A 20,367-nucleotide genomic window follows, 5' to 3' on the forward strand; every position below is an offset into this window, starting at 1 on the left:
CGCAAGCCCATGGTGGTATGGGCAGAATATGAAGCTCTTTATAGGGCAGGTGAACATGAGTAATATCATTAACGTCTGAATGGATGCCAGCTCCCCCCCCCCCCCCCCAATCTCTGTTGGGACTGCAGGTAATCATTTATTCGGTACAAAATGACCCCTTTCAGTTGCAGCACTTTTCAGCACTTCTTCCTGGTACTTACTAATGCCAAAATTCATTGGCCTGTAACATCTCTGGCACAATGCTAAATGAGAAATTAATGAAATGCTAAAATTTCATCAAGGAAAACCCTTGTCACTGCCTTTTTAAACTCCATGGGGAGTTTACCCAGCAGTCAAATGATGGTTTACTGAGATGCTTGGGTCTCAAAGGCATCGCTGAACTGTAAGTTTTTGTATTTTAAAGGACAAGTCCACCTTCATATACATAAGGATTGAGAGAATGCAGCAATATTAGTAGAACACATCAGTGAAAGTTTGAGGAAAATTGGACAATCCGTTCAAAAGTTACGAATATTTTAAGTATCTGTGCAGTCACGGCTGGAAGAGAAGACTACTACAGCGTATGATGTCACATGCGTACAACTATATAAGGAAAATACAAAGAGAATTTCACAAAACTTTACTTTTTGAACAAAGTGCACAGTTTTTCAACTTGCTACTGACGTATGTTTAAAGGGTAATATTATTCCCCCTGCCTTCTTAAAGAGAGAAGTCGAGCGTTCTTTTGTTATGCTAGAAAAATGGAAATATGTTGAATTTTTTTCATTCTTTCTTTTAATCGTTGTACTCATGTGACATCACAAGCTATAGTATTCTTTTCATCCAGCCATGACTGAGCAGAAACTTCAAAAATTCATAACTTTTTAACAAATTGTCCAATTTTGCTCAAACTCTCACTGATGTGTTCTACTAATATTGCTGCATTCAATCAACCCACATGTCTATGAAGGTGAACTTGACCTTTAAATTCTCACTACTGTGGTTGCAGCTTTTCAGGGAGCCAAGCTCACACTGAAGGATCATCCTTTTTTTACTTCCAAGGATTCTGATCATATCTTGTTACCATTTGTTCAGTTCAATGGGAAGACAAACATAATCAAGTTCAAATTTCATGATTATTCAATCACCTCCTATATGGACACATCTCCACAATAACTTTACAGTCATCCAAAGTACATTTTTACTACCGGTACCAGTATTTGATCCTTCACAGCATCTAGAGCCTATATGAATTAACCATATCACTTAATAGGACCCTAGTATAAAATCTGAAGGCTGTGAAATTACATGAATAAAACCAAATTAAAACTAAACTAAATTCACAATATTGTGTGCTTTAGACATAGTTTTGACAACGGACCATCCCCCAACCCTTTACAAAGCAAAAGGGCAAGATCAATGAAGCTAACCCCCCCCCCCCTTTTTTTTTGTATGGGGGGGGGGGGGGAGCATCGACTCTGGGATATGGGGGGGGGGGGGCAACGATTGACTCAAACCATTGAGACTACTTTACACACAGCTCTGTGCTTTGGCCTACATAGTATGATCCCATCACTCACTCTAGTCTACTAAGTAGCCTCACAGGTGCTAGTGCCTGCAGTTCTTTTACAGAAGGACAAAAAGGAGTAAAGGAAAAGAGAGATAGTGAGAAAAAGAGAGGGCTACAGGGAATAATTTTCCTGGTATCGCATCGCAATTTGCTACGCATTTTTACACCACTGCTACACAAGCTAACTTTTGTGTAGTAGTTTTCTTCCAAAGAAGTGCACAGGATCTGGATACCATTTGAAATATTGTTCATCAGCTGAAATTGCTAATCAAATTTGAGTTGGAAAATCATTCCCTGGGCTACAAAGAGAGAACTCTCAAAAACGGACTCCTCATCGCTGTCTACATGAAATATATCATAAGAAGACACCACAAACATATCATACATTCAACCTACTGAATAAGTGGTTTCTTTCGCGTACAGATACTTTCGCGGTTTCCATCGATACCGACTTTTTCGCGTGTGTTTAAATTCGCGGTCAGCAAAATCTGTGAATTCACAGTCGGCAAAAACTGTTTTCTTTTGCAAATGAAAACCAAAACTATAATCCAATTATTCTTTTATTTATTAAATAGAAATTAGAATTAAAGGCAGGCTTACCTGAAATCCCGTCTCTCGAGTACTTTATAAAATGCTTGTACCTACATTGCGCGGTATCGCTGTGTGTGTGTTGACCATCAATACACTCAATGCGAGGAACCTCCGTGTGCGTGCATGCGCAACAGCGTTGTAACAAGCAACGAGTTCAAAACATTTTTGCGTGATGTTAAATTCGCGGTTCGACCTCAAAGCGCAAAAATAAAACCACCACGAAAGAAACCACTTTTACAGTACACTGTACATCCCTTCCTACTTGGATATATTCTTCATGTAGAACAGAACCACAGGGAGGAAGAACAGGGAGCTGCCTGCCATGAGGCTAGGCACTGTAGCAGTAATTCTCGTGCGTGCCACACTACACACATCACTCCCCCATGTGAGCACATGGCACTCACTCACACGTGGTCCCATTCGATACCACAGCAAATACCATGGCACGTCTGGGTCTCTTTCTCTCTCTCTCTCCCGCACTCTGAAGGTTTAGAGCAGTCAGCATGGCACACTATGCAATACAATGTGCATGACAGAGTAGAGCTGCCACTGCTAGACAGCACTACTGTACATCACTGTATCGAAAGCTTGTGCCCCAAGTGTTAGCAGATGTGATGCAATATACATCGTATATGGCAAACAAATTTCTCTTCATCTTCCTAGTCAGATGAATAGTATTGGATTCAGGTGTACCATGTGACACTGGCTCGCCAATATACGGTATCTGACTGTTCTGTAGTAATACACAAGGAAAAGGATTTGAAAGAATCAAGTAACTCTCTCCATCTTATGACCTTACAATTCACTCTCTGCATTCTACCTCGGTAAATAACAAACAATCAAACAAGCAAACCTGCAGAAAACATTGTTGTCCAGCACCCCAGGTATTACAGCCATGTGATTCTAGGCAATATGGGCACATGACTACTATTACAATCAACCTTATGACAGAGCACATTTGTATATTCGTTGCATGGCCTACAATGTAGACTGAAATCCACACACACTTCTGATCAGAGGCCACATGGAAACTGTGTTTTACTGTGGTACTAGTAATGAACTTGCCATCTCAAAATAGCTCAGGAAGAATTCTGTATGCTCTTGCATGAAACTGATGAAAATGGTGACAATATCAATAAACACTGATCACAATGAAGAATACAGGGCTCTTTGGTTGTTGTTTTTTCTTTTCTCTCTCTGTCCAGTAATATTTGCTGACTTTCACCTACTGTAAAAGTGGATATTTTCGCGCGACTAATTTTTCGCGCTCGGCCGGTCAAGAAGAGTTTCGCGTGTTTTTAATTCCGCGGAATCAAGACATCAACTACTGGAACATACGGCAAGCAAAAAAATTTGCATGCTTTTATTTTTGCGCTAGTTTCTGGTTGCGCGAAAAGCACGAAAATGTCAACACCGCAAAATTTTTCACTTTTAGAGTATCATGAGAAGTGTGGGGTGAAGTCCCGACATACACTGTAGGTAGGCTTACAGACTGCTGTACACTTTTATACTGCGGATGATGTCTACAAAAGTTCATGCTAGTTCTCTACAGGAAAACTGAGCAATAATCCATGAGAGAGCAGAGTATGTTCACAGAAGCACATCACCTATAGTATCATAGCAAAGGGTAACCATATCATGCACGGACAAAAGACTTGTTTCTAGGAATGATCTCCTCATAGTGTGTAATTGAGACTATGCCCTCTATATTGGCATTTCCTGTTCGTGTTTAAGATAAGGCAATTGATACTGTTTCAGGTAATTTGCTTTGTAGGAGTCTAAAAGACACATAATGTTCAATTTTTTCCATGCCTGCCCTCTCTTTATTTGCCCCCCCCCCCCCATTATTCTTCTTCTTCTTATACATTTTTTGTTGTGCCTCAGGCAGCTTATGACATAAAATTGTTGCACTATAAATTTTCATTATTACAATCACTGTGAGGACAAATGGAACAAAGCTGGTTACAGGTCAGTCATAGTCAATCCCACTTTGATGAGCATAGAAGATGATGGGGCATAAATCCCACCAAATAAAAATTGGCCAGCATGATGCTTTAATCAACCAAGGCTGCGTTTATCTAAAAACTTTCTGAGGCAGAATCACGATCCTAAACACGTTTGCGGCATTTTCAGGGGTTAGATAAACGCAACCGTGTTTTCAAACGCATTTAGAAACGCCGTTTTGAAACGCCTTTCAAAGTGCGTTTTGAAACACATTTGAGACCACGATCGCCGTTCTGTGAGTAGATAAACGCAATGCTGTTTTGAAACGCGTTTATATCTCAAGGTCAAATCCCAGCTGTTTCCTGTTGTGCTCTCTACCCATTATTTGTGTGTGACTGAGGAGGCATGTTTGGTGGCATTCATTTGACCTTTACTTCCCAGGTCAAAACGGCGCAAAGCAGCTGCGCAGTGACACCACTCGAATCGCAATTGTATGATGGTTAGATAAACGCCCCGCTCCCCGAGAATCGCATTTCAAACCACGTTTGCAAACACCGTTCCAAACGCATTTGAAATGCGATTCTCTCTCTCAAGTTTAGATAAACGCAGCCCGAGATAGAGTAGACTATTAAATGTAGAGCAGGTGAACAACAAGGGCATATTGAGCTGTGTGATTGCCCTTGCTACTGTGGCATCAATACTCGTTTGAAAACGGCTGGAATCAGTGGAATATCCCTTCATGCAAGAAGAAGGTAAAAAGAGAGAAGTCACCTTCTCAGTTTGCTGCATCCAAAGGTTCATGTACATAATGGTCTCTATTATCACAAAGGCAAATGATGCTAGCTTAATATAGACCAATGCTTTGGGCTATTGTGAGATTTCAGATCGCATGCTCAGTAATGAACTACGTACATTTCATTCGCTTTTTTCAACTGTGCTTAGATACTGGTAAAATCAGTTTTTCTATATCTCAATTTGTAGCTCTTTACTGGTCAAGTAGGTCCCAAACACACCTCCACCACGTCGTACCTGTATTCTTCTTTACCTTTCATAGAAACATGCTTAAAGTTATAAATGCAGTAGATAAACTGGCCCCTTTTCATCAACACTTACTGAGATGCAAATGTCTTCAAAGTGTATATCCATCCAACGAGGAGCCACCAAGAATTATGACGTCATGTTAGAAAATGATGCTGTTCCAGGTCTACAATAGAGAGGAGAGCTGTTCATCTAACGTGGTCAGCATGTCACAATGCAGGACATTAGAAGTGGCTTGTTTGACCCATCTCTAATTTAAGACATCTGCGGCATGTCTCCCTCAGCTGCATCAACCACATTCACAGGTCATACGGCTGTGATCTTGTGTGGTATCATTAGCCCATCGTAGTAGCGGACTATTATAGATCTAGGGGCACTGGAAGAGATAGTGTCGTTGATAATGGGAGGGTCAAGGTACAGCAAAACTGCTATACAGAGTTACCTGTCGGGATGTGGGCGAGGGTGTTAGATCTCAAAATGGGATTACTCTGAACACCATTCACAATACACTAAATCATGGATTTGTAATCACTGGAGAACACAACTGGACCAGGTTCGTGATAAAGTAGTACTAGTATCCCAATATGGGACAGACGCCAAATGGTCGACAGTGGCACTGTCATCCTTCAAAGCATCCCAATGATCAATCAAATAATAAATATGATATTAGACGGATATTATTTTCTACTGATGGCTGCCATGGCCCACAGTCAAGAGGTCTCCAAACCACATACCTTGTAACTTCACCAGTATTTTCTAGAAGATGCACTCTTCTAGGAGCTCATGCTTGAATGAGAGTTAAATAAAGAACAGCATATACTGCCCACATGTACCCATGACCTCCGCATAAATTACAGCACTTCCTCACACACGAATGGCACTTTTTGTCAGCAGCTGTTTGTGGAATACCAAGGTCACTCTGAATGCAAAATACAGACATTCTGGATGACCCTGAAAGAGTGAATGCAAGATCCATGGGCCCATTCACATGGCCAAATCCTCTTTTCGCTCTTGTTACACCAGCAGAAAACCAGGGTGACTTTGCTTGGCACTCTAAAAATTCCAGGTTTCTTCAGGAAATCATTTATGCTGCCAATGTTAGTTATACCCCACTCATATTGTGCTACAAAAAGTGCAGCTCTTCTGGATTAAGGAGATTTGCCAAGGACTGATCATTTCCATCTGCACTAAGACCACTGTGAAAAACAACTACGAACAATTCAACTCATAAAAACAAACAAACAAGGCTAATGAACCTGACCCTGGATCAGAGGCTTGAAGACAAGGAAGTACTATAAAACACGATATATACGGCAAGAAATTTGGCGAATCGCAGCCAATGGCCTTTTTTGCAGCATGTACGTTGTAAAGTGTAGACAAGAACTTTCATGTGCATTTTAATTTCCAAATCTTGGCTCTCGCAAAATTTGCAAAATTAAAATGCACGCGAACATTCCTCATTTTACAGTATGATCGTGATGTTGGTACTGCAGAGAGAGCAAGAGTTACTGTAGGGGCCTACTGCTTGATTAAAGGGAGACTACAAATCATATCTGCCAACAGGCTGGTCAAAAATTTAGATGCCATACACTACTACAATGTATATGCATTTGGGGAAATAAATATAAAATTATAACTTTAAAATCTCTGTCTTTTATCAAGAGGTATGGCAAAAAAAAAGAAAGAAATAGAAATTAAATAAAAAAATCAGTCATGGCTCAGCAAGATTCATAGTCAAGACCTAGTGGTTTTATTAGTCAATCTATCATCAACAATATACATTCATTATCATGAATTAAAACCTCCAAAATCATAATCATACTAGGCTTTGGTATCCTCATTCCCTTTGTGCTCTTTTATAGTTCCATTTGTTCAAAACTTTCTGTAGCTGTGATGTCTTTACCACATTAAAGCTACAGCCCATTTCCCATACCAGCAAAAAAAAAAAAATTCTCGGACTTCAGCTAATAAAGTGTGGCTGTCTTTTAGTCACTGATGCCGAAGAAAGAAAAATCTATTGTGAATCTCCCACATGGCCTACCATTTATTCTACACCACGTGCGACACTCTTGTCCAAGTATTACAGAAAAAAGAGCTTGGCACCAGTCACCCTTACAGGCTATTGTATGTCCCCTTTCTTCCCGGCACCCTGGACAGTGAACTATGGCATGGTTGAGTCCATGTGTGGTGCTGACAGAGTGGCCACGGTGTGTTTTGAAGTCATAGTTCATGCCTCAGTGGGACTAAAGAGGGTACCATATCTATTTGCAGTATAATAAGCAAAGAAACAGCCTGCAAATTCTAATCAGTCAGTCATTTTAAAGACAATACACACTTAATCTTACATTCTCATCTTCTTCTCCCTCTCTTTCGTACTTACTATCTTTCTCTCTATTTCCGTTCTTATCTTGCCTGATGACTCAAACCACAATTCCAGATACTTGCCAGAACAGTCACACCGACACTCTTGCTGAACTGCTGCCGTCTTAAATGTAGCGCTCCGAACAATAACAAGTTATGGCTGAAGGTAAGCTAGGAATAATCACATCTTCCTGTAAGATACAGCACGCACAAAACGTACAAAGATATGGGACAAGTTGAACGACTATTGCAGGATAGCTAACTCTGTCCTGAGACATTTTGACAGTAAGCATTTAGATGACAACAATGTCCTCATAAAAACTGGAGCAATTAATCGACGATGCATACATCAACATCTCATACAATTTGGTAAGTGCTCTCCACAGCTGACATTCCTACGTGTACATTCTACAGTGTGTGTTGGGTCAGAACACTCTCGCATGAATATCTACAGCATGGATGCTATCATATTGATTCCTATGAGAATAAAACACTCCCTAGATACACATCTCTAAGCTCGGGCTACCAATCAGACATAGGCAGTGTGAGCAATGTATTGAACAGACTTGTCTGCAAGTCTAACTTATGAACAGGGTAGATGGCACAGATACCAGTAATCTAAAAATCTTTCTCTTTCTTATTCAACGTTACGGCTCTACTTGCAATTTACATCAGGGGCCTAATTCTAATAGACCTTGCATTATACCATTATGATATAAATCCCCTCCTCATAAAGAAGTACAACCAGTCAGTTTGTGTAGAGCTGTTGCCATGGTAACTGCACTTCTTGCCTGCTGCTTTCCTTCTATTGAAACAAAAGACCTTGCATCTAGACGTGCGTTTTTGTGTGAAGAATTACGTATTCTATACAATAATTTCTAGACTGAAATTCACATTAATTTGTTCCTCTTTCAAGATTACTTACTAATAGTACATATTCATACCTAAATTACAGAAAAGAGCTCATTTCAGAGCTAATTTCTACTGCTACACACATGCTGAAAATCGTTCATATTTCCCAATGATAAAGAAGTTTGTTGTGTCTGTCTGAGAGTTAACCTATTCACGCAGCAGCTTACTGCACACTGCGCCTCAAGCGCACGCTCAGTGCACGTACACACACCTATTATGCGCAGCTTGAACTCTCAAGTTGGCCCTATTTGTCAATGATAATCCTTCACACAAATTTTTTTTTTAAAGTATCCTGAATTCCTGGATCCAGACGATTATCTGAATCACTACTAAAATTTAATCACTTGTTCCTAAATGTCATCATCAACTTTTCCTGTAAGTTTCATCAAAATCCATTCATAGCTTTTTGAGTTATTATGCAAACAGACAGATCAACAGGCAAACAAACCAACCAACCAATGACAACAAAAACAACCTTTTGGCAGAGATAAGTATTCTCTAATTCTAACAATTTTTTTTTTCAGGGGGGGGGGGGGAGGGAGTCTCCTCAGAAACATAACTAAACTGAGCAGGCATACAGACAAACACGTACACACACACATACATATGCACACACACATGGACAGCGATTTCCCATGGGCTTTTATGATGCAAAGTGCAACTACCTTTAAGAACTAGAATCCCCCATCCCCATCCCTCTCTCTCCTTCGCTATCTCACTCATTCATCCACTTTCTCCCATACCTTTTGTTCACACTCTCTATAGAAAAAACAGGAAATGGCTACACAAAAAAAAAAAACATTCCCTTGAGAAATTCTCCAGCCAAGTCTCACAGCCATTAACCCCTTTAACCTTACCTTCTACCTGCATCTGTGTGAGGGCTTGGGACTCCAATCATTGGCAGCATCCACAGGAGGAAGCAGCCACTTTTCTCTACAAAAGAATATCTATGCAATGAGGCACAGAGCAATATTCACCATCTTCTCCACACGAAACTCATCTTATCTGGCCAAGCACGAAAATAACCACTTTTACACTATGTCACACATCAGAATTATTCCGTGTTACACTCTAAACCCAGCCTAATGTACATGACTTTACTTGGGGTTTTTTCTTGTTTTTTGGTGGTGGCTTTTCTTTTCTTTTTTTTTTCTTTTTTTTTTTGGGGGGGGGTCAGTGCACTCATCATCTCAACTCTAGTTTGAGTTCGGAATATGTACTCCCTTGTCATCTGATCTGTGCTGTCTCCTTCATTTCCTGGGTCTTAAAATGCCAGACAATCTAATTTGCTCTGATTGCATACAATTTCATGACATTTCCTTTACAATGTTTCCATGTCTGCAAAGCTCACATAATGAAAAGGCAAACGGGAGGAAAATTTTGAGAAAAAAAGGAGGCAATATGAGATGGTTCCTTGTGTAATCAACTCTTCTGAAAATTAAGTACAATAAAAAAAAATACTGGTTTGAACATAAGTTTAAGAGGCCTGCTAAATAGCTGCTCATATCATTCCAATTTAGCAATGAAGACAGATAATAACTCAGCCTGCTTTTATATAGAAAGAAAGCAGATTGTTCATCAACCTTTTCAAACAGAAACTATACACCTCATCTTGATGTACACTGTATTACCACACTACTACAACTACACTGCTGCTTTAATGTTTACAAGCATTTTACAAATTTCTTCTTTTTTTATATTTCCAATAATGCTTGACGCATCTCCCCTACAAAATAATAGCACCTACAAATTTGTAGTGTGATTCGCTCCTACAGGCCGCTATGTGACTTCCTCTTCTGCTAGTCCTTGCAGAAATTTAAGCAAGGAAATTTAGAGACAGAGAGATCAATGAAAATATCTGTAACATTTCATGAACAGGCTTGCCCACACAGAAAAAAAGGTTCCATGACTTTGTTCAGTGCCATTTAGGAGCGTCAAACATTGTCAAGGGACAAGCCAGATTCAGTTGATTCATGAAAGAATGGGCTGACGCCGAGTGATTTGTTAGTCATTCACTGCATCCAGGGACCCCATCGTGCCAAATTTCCCTGCCAGGGGCTAACTGAGCATCATTCATGTCCACTACCAAGGTGAAAGGTTTCCCCTTATGCATCTGCACCTAGACACTTGAGTGCCCTGCCAATGTTAGGGGATGCATTTGGAAGCAGCCAGTATGGCCACACAGGTAGAAGTAAGATTATTCATTAAAGACATTTCATGGGCCAACATCAAAATACCAACACAAAAATCTCTATATGAGATACTTTGTTCTATGAAGAGGCTGCAATGTTAAACAACTGGATGTCATATTATTTGCATGCTTCATCTGTACAACTCAATCTACATGTACCTTAATCCAGTAACATCTAATATGATAACCCAAATCAATTGCCTTGAGTGTAGAAAGCTCAAGAAACTTTACAATTTCTCTCTCTTGCACTTACAAAAATGTTCCAATTACATGCATACTGTTTGAATTTTGAAGGCCAGTCACAGCGAAAGTTTCCCTGAAAAGCCTTTAGTCTGTGCTGCAAAGCTGTGAAGCAGCACACAAGTTTCTGCTTCCAATTCTTCACACACTGCACTCATGTAAGTGGGCCTGTGAAAAAGAGACTAGAACACAATGTGACCCTGCCACGAACTCATTCATTTATAACCACGTGGTGCAGGCAAGTTGCCGAAAATACTTGGCCCACTGCTGCTCACAGGAAGCCCACGCTCTCCATCAAATTCTACAGAATATGAAGACCTGTTTGTCCGTTGCGCCGGCGAGCTGACGATGACTCAAAGACCACAGATGATGCACAAGGGCGAATGTCTTCCCCTGTTAGGAAAGAGCCAAGGAGTGCAAGGGGGGAAGGGGGGGGGGGGGCAACTCTAATTGACTTTACACGGGGAGTGGTTGGAGTGACTGAGTGAGCACACTGCGCAGTGGCCACGTGGTCATAGAGTACAATGTAAGAACAGAGATTTACAACATTACATGTGCATGAGGACTTGAAGAATACAGGCACACTTTGTACAATATGTACTTCAGAAGGCCATGGGCAACAATGCACCCTCCATACACCCTGTGTAAGCGATAGCACACACAACATACATTGTATTTCCATTTCACAAATTTATGTGAAATCCTCCACAAGCTCAATTTAACAACTTCCACTTTGTAATTGTAACACCCACAACCTTTGTCTTATTGTCCCATTTTCAGATCAGGGGAACAATACCCAGGCACTAGGAATTACTGTGATCCATTATATGGAAGTCCCTCCCAGCATACAAAAAAAAAAATGAAGGAAAACAGCAGCTAAGCTTGGAATTGAAAAAAAAACAAAATCATATTTTCATTGTCTCAATCATAATAAATTTACACAAGTTAATCCACTATCACAGCTTTGGCAGATCTGGCCAACTCTGCATAAATCTTAAGTATCTAATAATAATCTCCTCTTTTATGTTATAGTGGGTAAGTAGATAAAATAAGATTTGCTCAGTGCATGGCTGGATAACCTCTGACCTTACACGTCCAAATCTCAGGAGGATGCAGCGATACTTCAACAATTTCATTGGTTGGTAGAAGAAGGGAGGGACGGGGTTTGAATACCAGAGTATTTCTTTTGTCATAGTTTCCTCTGTACCTGGAAGCATGAGGCAAAGATAGTGTCAAAATGGGCAGGAAATGCCTTGTTTTCTCAGGATGTGCCTAGAACTTGACTAAGACAATTATCCTTCCTGGCTCTCCGACTTCTGCAAAGAGAAAAGTACACAAAAAGAGACGCAGCACTTGCCTACAGACAACTGTTTCAATAAAGAGCTTCGCCACAGTTTCCACTTCACACTCGGTTATCTTGCGCATATCTATGTGTGAGCCAGTTGGTGATGGAACCTATTTCCACCAGTTCCCCCATTAAAGACAGAGTTACCATATAAGGGCGTACATTTTTATAACCTCTTCAGAATTCATGTTTGATTCATCAACATGTGCAGACCGACATTAAGGCGCAATGTATTACTATTGCATCATCATTCAGATGATTAGTGTGCAGTTTTAAAGTTCATATACAGAGCTGATTCCGGTAATGCTGCAATTCAAAGGAGACATCTGAATATAATCATAAAACTAACTGTGTTTCAGTAAATCATGTCAAAATCTGATAGTTTTAATCACCCATGCTTGCATTTTATATAATGCATTTATGTGATTTTTATGTTTTGTTTACCTGATGGTCTACTTTGTAACTGAACAGAGCAAGACATATATATAGCTATTAAATTTCCAACAGGTCTTTGGCTTTAAAAAAAAAAAGCGCTTTTGCACTAAGTATGCAGATTTCAAAGACTGCAAGGCCATTAGCTCTTATTGCCCACTGACTTTATACTGCAAATACTTTAAAAAAATAAAAATAAAAGAGCTAGCTCACACAATCAGTTTCATCTTCACATAAAACACAAAATATAAAGACATGATGACATATTTCATAGTTTATCCTAGCTTTTCAGTTTGTTAAGTGATTGTGATTCAATTAAAAGCCCACAATATCTAGCATCAACTAGAAATTATCAAATGCTACTGGCTGCCTACAAAAAGTTCTAGTGACTGCACATGCTCGACTGTTTCTATGTTACCATGCATGTGAAATAGTCAATGTACAGTACACATTACAATATGACTTTTATCCTCTTTCTGTTTTTCTTTTTCTTTTTTTTTTTACAGCTTGATTTAGTCCTGTACTTATCCTTTAATAGCAGCTGACTTCTACTGGCCACACACATGTGAACAGTTACTGATAACACACACCTTTAACCATGAGAGAGTGCCTTCTTCTTCCAACAACTACATGTACAACAGTACCATGACATTTCTCAATATAGGAAAGAAGATGGGGAAAAGGACTCAACTTCACTTGTCATTGTAACATACATTGTACTGTACATCACAACAACATCAAAACTGCTGGAAGGAGTCTACAGGATCATAACTTTGAATGTCGTTTACTTTGCCCTTGTGTACACTTTTTCATATCAAGTACCATTCCGGAGACATGTTGCAAATCATGTAACAGAGTTGAACATCAGTCAGGAAAGGGATTCTATAAGCTACAATATCAGAACACAATCAGTGACAGACACTAATATCACAAATAAACTAATTTCATTCAACAACTACTTACTTCACCTTCTTTTCTAATAAAGCACTTTTTGTCATGCTGACTTCTGCCAACATTCATATCCCTTTAATACATGTGATAGAAATGTTCACTATATTTTTGTACAAGTCAGCCTTCTTCATTTCTTTCTCATTTCATTCAAGGGGCTATTCACATCAGAAATAAAAGAGGGGCTATGTAATGGACCCTCTGAAACATATTGTTCTGTAGCACAATCATGCCCAAGTCACGCAAATGAAAATACCTTTTGACCAGCCAATCACACAGTACATCAGTAACACAGAAGAATGAGTAACATTGCATGCTTTCACATTCCCAATCCAAGTAATCTGCATTATCATCACACCAAGCTTCCTGTGACCTTGTTTGATAGAGTTGTTCTATTATGGACTGTTGTACATATGTACAATGATGACAATGATGATGATGATGATGATGATGATGATGATGATGATGATGATACTTACTACAGCTGGTAGGCAAGTTTGACACAGCACTTATCTATGTGGTAGAATTAAAGGAAACCAAAACCCAAATATAAATTGGATTGAGTGAAAGCAGCATCATTAGTGGAATACATCATTCGAAGTATGAGGAAAATTGGACAGTCGATTCAAAAGAGCTCTATGAATATTTAAAGTTTCAGTGCAGTCATTGCTGGATATTTAAGGAGATTTACTACAGTTCATGACATAATTGCGGATCACGATATAAAGAAAATATGGGGAATTGCACAAAATTTAATTCTTCATGGAAAGTATGCATTCTATCAACATGCTACTGACACACGTTTATTAGGGGTGAGCCTATATTATTCCCTCTGCTTTCTGAAAGAGGTGAGCAAAGTGCTCTTTCATAATGCTAGAAAAGTGAAATATGTTAATTTTTTATGTTCTATAGTAGTAGTCTCCATGTCATGCAATGATGGCAGTGAAAGTTTAAAAATTCATAACTTTTGAACGGAATGTCCAGTTTTCTTCAAACTGTCACTGATGAGTTCAAGTAATACTGTTGCTTTCACTCAATCCACATTTATAGTTTCATGGTTTCCTTTAACCATCATTAAACCAGCAATGCAAAGAATTGATCATGTAGACCATTAACTTGTGACATCTCAACAAATAGTCATCAGAAATGTATCCTCAAAGTTACAGGCCTGTGTTGCAACCACACCCTTCAACAAAGTATTTTTTAGTACGATCATGAAATTAGAACTGACAAACCCAGCATCAATGCCCATGGGCCTCACTTGAAAGCTCAAAACTTGCACAAATAAACACATTTTTGTGACAAGATGGGAAAAGCAGACAGAAAAGAAAATGAGAATGAAGTAGAAACCATTATGAGAAACAGATTGTCTAGAATGTACAAAAAAAAATGAAGTTACATATTATTTTGTAATGGTGGTAGATCTGTAGAGCTTATGTCATGTAGATCTACAACATTTGTACACTGCCTGTAGATGTGGCTGTATCCAGCTGGTCAAAGCACTTGGACTGTGGATAGGACTTACAGTCGCATGTGCATGGCTTTTCCAGCCACTCGGGTTGTAATTAGGACACACATAATTCTAGTGTTGAATAGGGTCTGCACTGTCTTTTAAAAAAAAAAAGTGAACCATAGTTCAGTCATGAAAATCATCAAGTGCTAACTGTATGATCTGATTTGTCATTCTAGCCATTCTTCTCAGTTCTAATTTAATAATTGGCAACAATATTTTCACCAACAAAATGTGACTCCTCACTGAAAGTTCAGTGATCACTCTGACACTGCATAAAAATAATTCGACCATAACAATTTAACATAACGCCGTTCAAAGTTCGGCCGTCCAAAATTTGACCAAGCATAATTAACAGTAAACCTATGGAAATGTTATTGCATGTACTGTTAAAGTGGTTTCTTTCGCGGTGGTTTTATTTTCGCGCTTTTTGCGCTTTGAGGTTGGACCGCGAATTTAACATCACGCGAAAATGTTTTGAACTCGTCGCTTGTTACAACGCTATCATTACAGACCGCGAATTTAAACACACGCGAAAAAGTCGGCACCGACGGAAAACGCGGAAGTTTCTGTACGCGAAAGAAACCACTACTTAAAGTGATTAAATTTTGGCACACGAGGTCGAACCTTGGACGCTTAAATGCAGTTTTCTGTCTTCTTTTTTTCTCTCTCCAGTTACAAAGGTGTAGCTCAGTCATATACTAGCAGTATACTATGGCTATACATGCTCTGCTACTCCGTTACTATCAACTGTTAATAGACATAATTAGCATGCATGGCATACCATAGCAGGCGTTTTGAAATTATTTCCCAAAATTTGTGGCACACCCCACAAGATTATCGAGCAAAGTCAACACACAGACAATGCAATGGCAATCATAAATGCATGGCAATGCCGGATAGCGCAATCACCGACACTGAATTCATCTACTTTCCTTTGGCACTAACATCATCAAATTTAGGAGACCTTGGATGGATGTCATCTACATTGTATTACATCTTGGAACTATTTTGCTAAATGTTACATCGATAGACTCCCGAAATTGTAGTACCGCCAGGTAACCCACTCGCGTTACTCGATCGCCGGAATAATATCGTGCGCGTTGCCCCTCCACGATTTTCGTAGCTCCATGGTTTTAGTCGGTCGAGACTGCAAATAAGTGCAATCTGAAGTATCTCGAACAGCGGGCAAAGCGTCATCTTCTACCTCGTATATCACCTCATATTCGACGCTAACAGCAATCTAATAATCCATCAATTCTTCGCACATATTCACAACCACACTTACCTTCATGCAGTTACAGATAAAGATGTTTGATTGATATACTTTTTTTGGTCCAAATTGAGTACAATCCTTCTCCACGTGGTTTCACAACCAACACGAAATCAACCTTGACACGGGACGAAAAATCTTTTACGCAGAAAACTCGGCGATGCAAGAGCTGGATATGGATATAAACGCACCGCAGGGCCTGATATATCTGCTTCCGTTTATTCATGCTAAATTTCTGGCAGTGCTAAGTGCACGGCGTCGCTCTCTCCCTCCCTCTCGAACTCAATTGTACGATGAACATCGGATGATGAATGTCGATTATGAATCTGAGAAGAAAAAAACCATAATGTTAGGTTTTCTTGATTACGCCAAGGTTTCAAAAGAATGGCATTTAGAAAGGATCAAAGACAGTGTTTGTTAATCAAATGGACAAAATAGTTTCAAACGTACACGTGCGATGCGAGAAATGATGGACATGAATATCAACACTGTACACTTGAAAATATTTGATATGACACATCCGTAAAGATAATCTTTTTCTATGTTTATAATCATAATGATAATAATATTAACGCAGTAATGATGATAAAATAGTGACAATGAGAAGAATTGTAATTATGGATAACACCAGATTATCATTGTTATTATTATCATTATCATTACTACTACTATTACTGTCATCATAATTATTATTATTATTATTATTATTATTATTATTATCATTTTTATCATTATCATTATTATCATTATTGTTATTAATACTACTACTATTACTACTACTACCACTACTACTAATAATAATAATGATAATAATAATAATAATAATAATGATAATAATGACAATGATATTAACACTATACAATGCAATTCTCAAAACATTGGGAACATAGGCCTACTTGGTAATAAATCACTGACCAATAAGAAAATGAATCATCATAATGTAATAGAAATCAAATCAATGGACAATCATGGATTAAAAGCAAAACGTGAAGAATGATTCCGATAATAATTGCCTTATCGACTTCTTCATGCTATACATAATATACTTTAGACCCGATCGCGATGATAGAGGAGGCGTGAATCGAATCCCCGAAAATGAAGTGATCCTGTGAAGTTCTGCTTTGCTTTTATCTTCGATCTTTGCACTCTGTCTTCTTCTATATTTAGCAGTATATTGACACTTTCAAAATAATGCAGTTATATTCGTAGCTGTTGTTATCAAATCATTTTGACAATCTGCAGTTGACAAGGAGTAAAGTGCGCAATATTTCATGACTTTTACAAATCGTACTAATGAATAGTCTTCTGAGCCTATATGAGTTGGCTTATTTCACTTTCTTTTTTGCTTCATTATATTGCGAATTTTCTAACGATTTAAAACAAACAAGTCTGTTTTTTTTTTCTGTCAGGTGCATGTGTGATTGTATATACGCACCTCGATCAAACCACACCCTCCGCCGAAAGTGTCTGGCAAACAACTTCACACTATATGGCTTCTGTGAATATTGAAACATCCAAGAATTAACTGCAAAAATAATGTATAAATAACATAATACTATAGAAAGAGCCGCAACATATGACAATGATCATAATTTTATGAAGGCCTATACTTATGGAATTCCAAGCTTACGAGCATTGAAGATATTGAAATTTCTTTTATTGGGCTTTCTTTTTCACTTTCATTATTCTCTGTATATCTTTTTTTTTCTTGATCATTACTGGGCTCCAGTATATACAACATACGGATCTATACCACCATCAAAGGAACTCGTTATTTCTGGATGTTATTTGCGGTGATAGATAAGACGCCCATGAGGAGGGGGGGGGGGGGGCTCGCTCTGGCGCAAAACCACTTTGACGAAACTATTCACCTATATAATTATTGTCATGCCATCATCACGATTAAGATCAATGGGTTTATGTAGGACTACTTGGCAAAATTCACTCCATCTGAATGTTGGACATATTATTCTTCTCTTCCAAGGTTTTCTATATGATAGTCATGTAAAATTTTAGTCATAAATCACTGTATAGACCCTAAAAGCCACCGAGCAGGAGTTGATCAGCCGAGACTCACACCACTGAAACAAGGTTTTCCGCTAGACACGAATCCAATTCTGTTATAGCGTTATAGGTTTGACGAAACCACAAAAGGTTAAATGTCACATACAGCTCACGCAGGAAATAGGGGTCATCCCACGAGACCGACACCCACGAGTCATACGGTCCACGAGACCTACATCAAAAATAGGTCCATGAGTCATACAGCCCATGAGTTATACGGCTCACGAGTCATACAGCCCATGAGTTCGACACTAGGCACAAAAAGCTCACGAGACCGACACTAAGCAATTTGCGAGAAAACCCACGAGACCGACACTATAGACAATTAAGGCTCACGAGACCGACAGTATACGCAAAAGAGGCTCACGAGACCGACACTATGCAAAGAAAGCCCACGAGACCGACACTAGGCAAAGAAGGGTCACGAGACCGACACAAGGCAAAGAAAGCCCACGAGACCGACACTAGGCAAAGAAGGCTCACGAGACCGACAGGATGAACAGCGCCATCTACATGTCGATTACAAATATGTACCTGTACAGGGTGTTCCATCAAGGGGACACTAGGCAAAGAAGGGTCACGAGACCGACACAAGGCAAAGAAAGCCCACGAGACCGACACTAGGCAAAGAAGGCTCACGAGACCGACAGGATGAACAGCGCCATCTACATGTCGATTACAAATATGTACCTGTACAGGGTGTTCCATTAAGGGGAAAATTACATACTGGCGGGTGCATTTTCGTTACGCTGTTGAGCGAAAGATTGTAACTTACTCTTAACAGCACCATCTACATATCAACGACATTAAGTATGTATTTGTACACGTGTGGCTTTTAGGGGGCAGTTCTGTGACGCTATGAGGAGCGACATTGTTACCATTTTTTCTTTAAAAAAGAAATAGAATTGTCCTCTTCATGGGACCACCCCCCCCCCCAAAAAAAAAAATGTATGAATGGTAAAGGACAAGAACGCTGAATAGATTAATTTTAGATGCCATCGTGCTATATTTAATAGGCTTTCCTAATTTCTAATTAGACGGAGGACAGGATGTAAGTTTTTTTCGCCCTTTTCTTTCTCGCTTCACAAGTTAAGTATAAGCCTTATTAGATATCCTATATCTGCCTGCTTATACCCGCCTACTTAGAGTTTAATTAAATATGATATATGAAATTCAACGGATGAAAACTTTCTTTTTTATCGCAGCGATTCACCTCGATTTCAGAGGCTTGTGTTTGTAAAATAATAATTCTTTTCAAAACGGTATATTTTTCATGAAATAGAAAAGTTGTTTTTATGGATGCATCTTTTCCGAATTTTGAACGCTGCCTTGATTGACGATTACATTATTTTCTGTGAATTTATACCATTCCAACACCTTTACAGATGACTACCCCCCCCCCCCCCTATCATGTAAAGCAGGTGTGCACTACATCACTGACCATTTTGTGAATAATCTTCTTAAAGTGAACTTCATTTCATACCTGGGTATTTTTCTAGTTGATTGATCTGTATGTCCACATCACTTTATTATTCCTTTTTTTTTTCTAAGTAGGTGTATACCGGTATGAGCTTTTCAGATAGGGAAAAGAGGGTGTTGTGGAATTTTCAAAGTAATGTTGAAACATCTCATGCACTTCTACTGAATTTCGTCTATTTTTTCACAAACGCATACGCAAACACAATTAAAGATCTTGACCGTTCAGGGGGTGAGGGAGGGCAATTGACGAGGTAATACCCCAGCAACTCTCCTTTTCCATCTCTTATACATGTACCTTCTTCACGCCGTTATCTGGACACCCTTAATTGGTCTATAGGTGGCGCTGTCGGTCTTGTGGGCCTTCTTTGTCTAGTGTCGATGTCGGTCTCGTGAGCCTCTTTTGCCTATTATATAGTGTCGGTCTCGTGGGCCTCTTTTGCCTAGACGTCTATATAGTGTCGGTCTCGTGAGCCTTTTAAGCGCAGTACAG

The 20,367-nt window shown here is 39.2% G+C and overlaps 1 protein-coding gene across 1 annotated transcript in view; it reads right to left on the bottom strand.

Moving 5' to 3' along the window:
- The window catches only part of LOC139708804 (uncharacterized), a 50,029-nt gene extending 33,552 nt beyond the window's left edge, over positions 1 to 16,477 (bottom strand). The window contains exon 1 of the mRNA XM_071620755.1: positions 16,350 to 16,477. The gene's annotated coding sequence lies outside the window, so the exon portion shown is untranslated. The remainder of the gene's footprint in view (positions 1 to 16,349) is intronic.
- Positions 16,478 to 20,367: the final 3,890 nt, after the last annotated feature.

This window comes from Diadema antillarum, unplaced genomic scaffold (assembly GCF_040938485.1).
Source record: "Diadema antillarum isolate AM-2024a unplaced genomic scaffold, OU_Dant_1.0 seq00001373_RagTag, whole genome shotgun sequence".
Classification (NCBI taxonomy): domain Eukaryota; kingdom Metazoa; phylum Echinodermata; class Echinoidea; order Diadematoida; family Diadematidae; genus Diadema; species Diadema antillarum.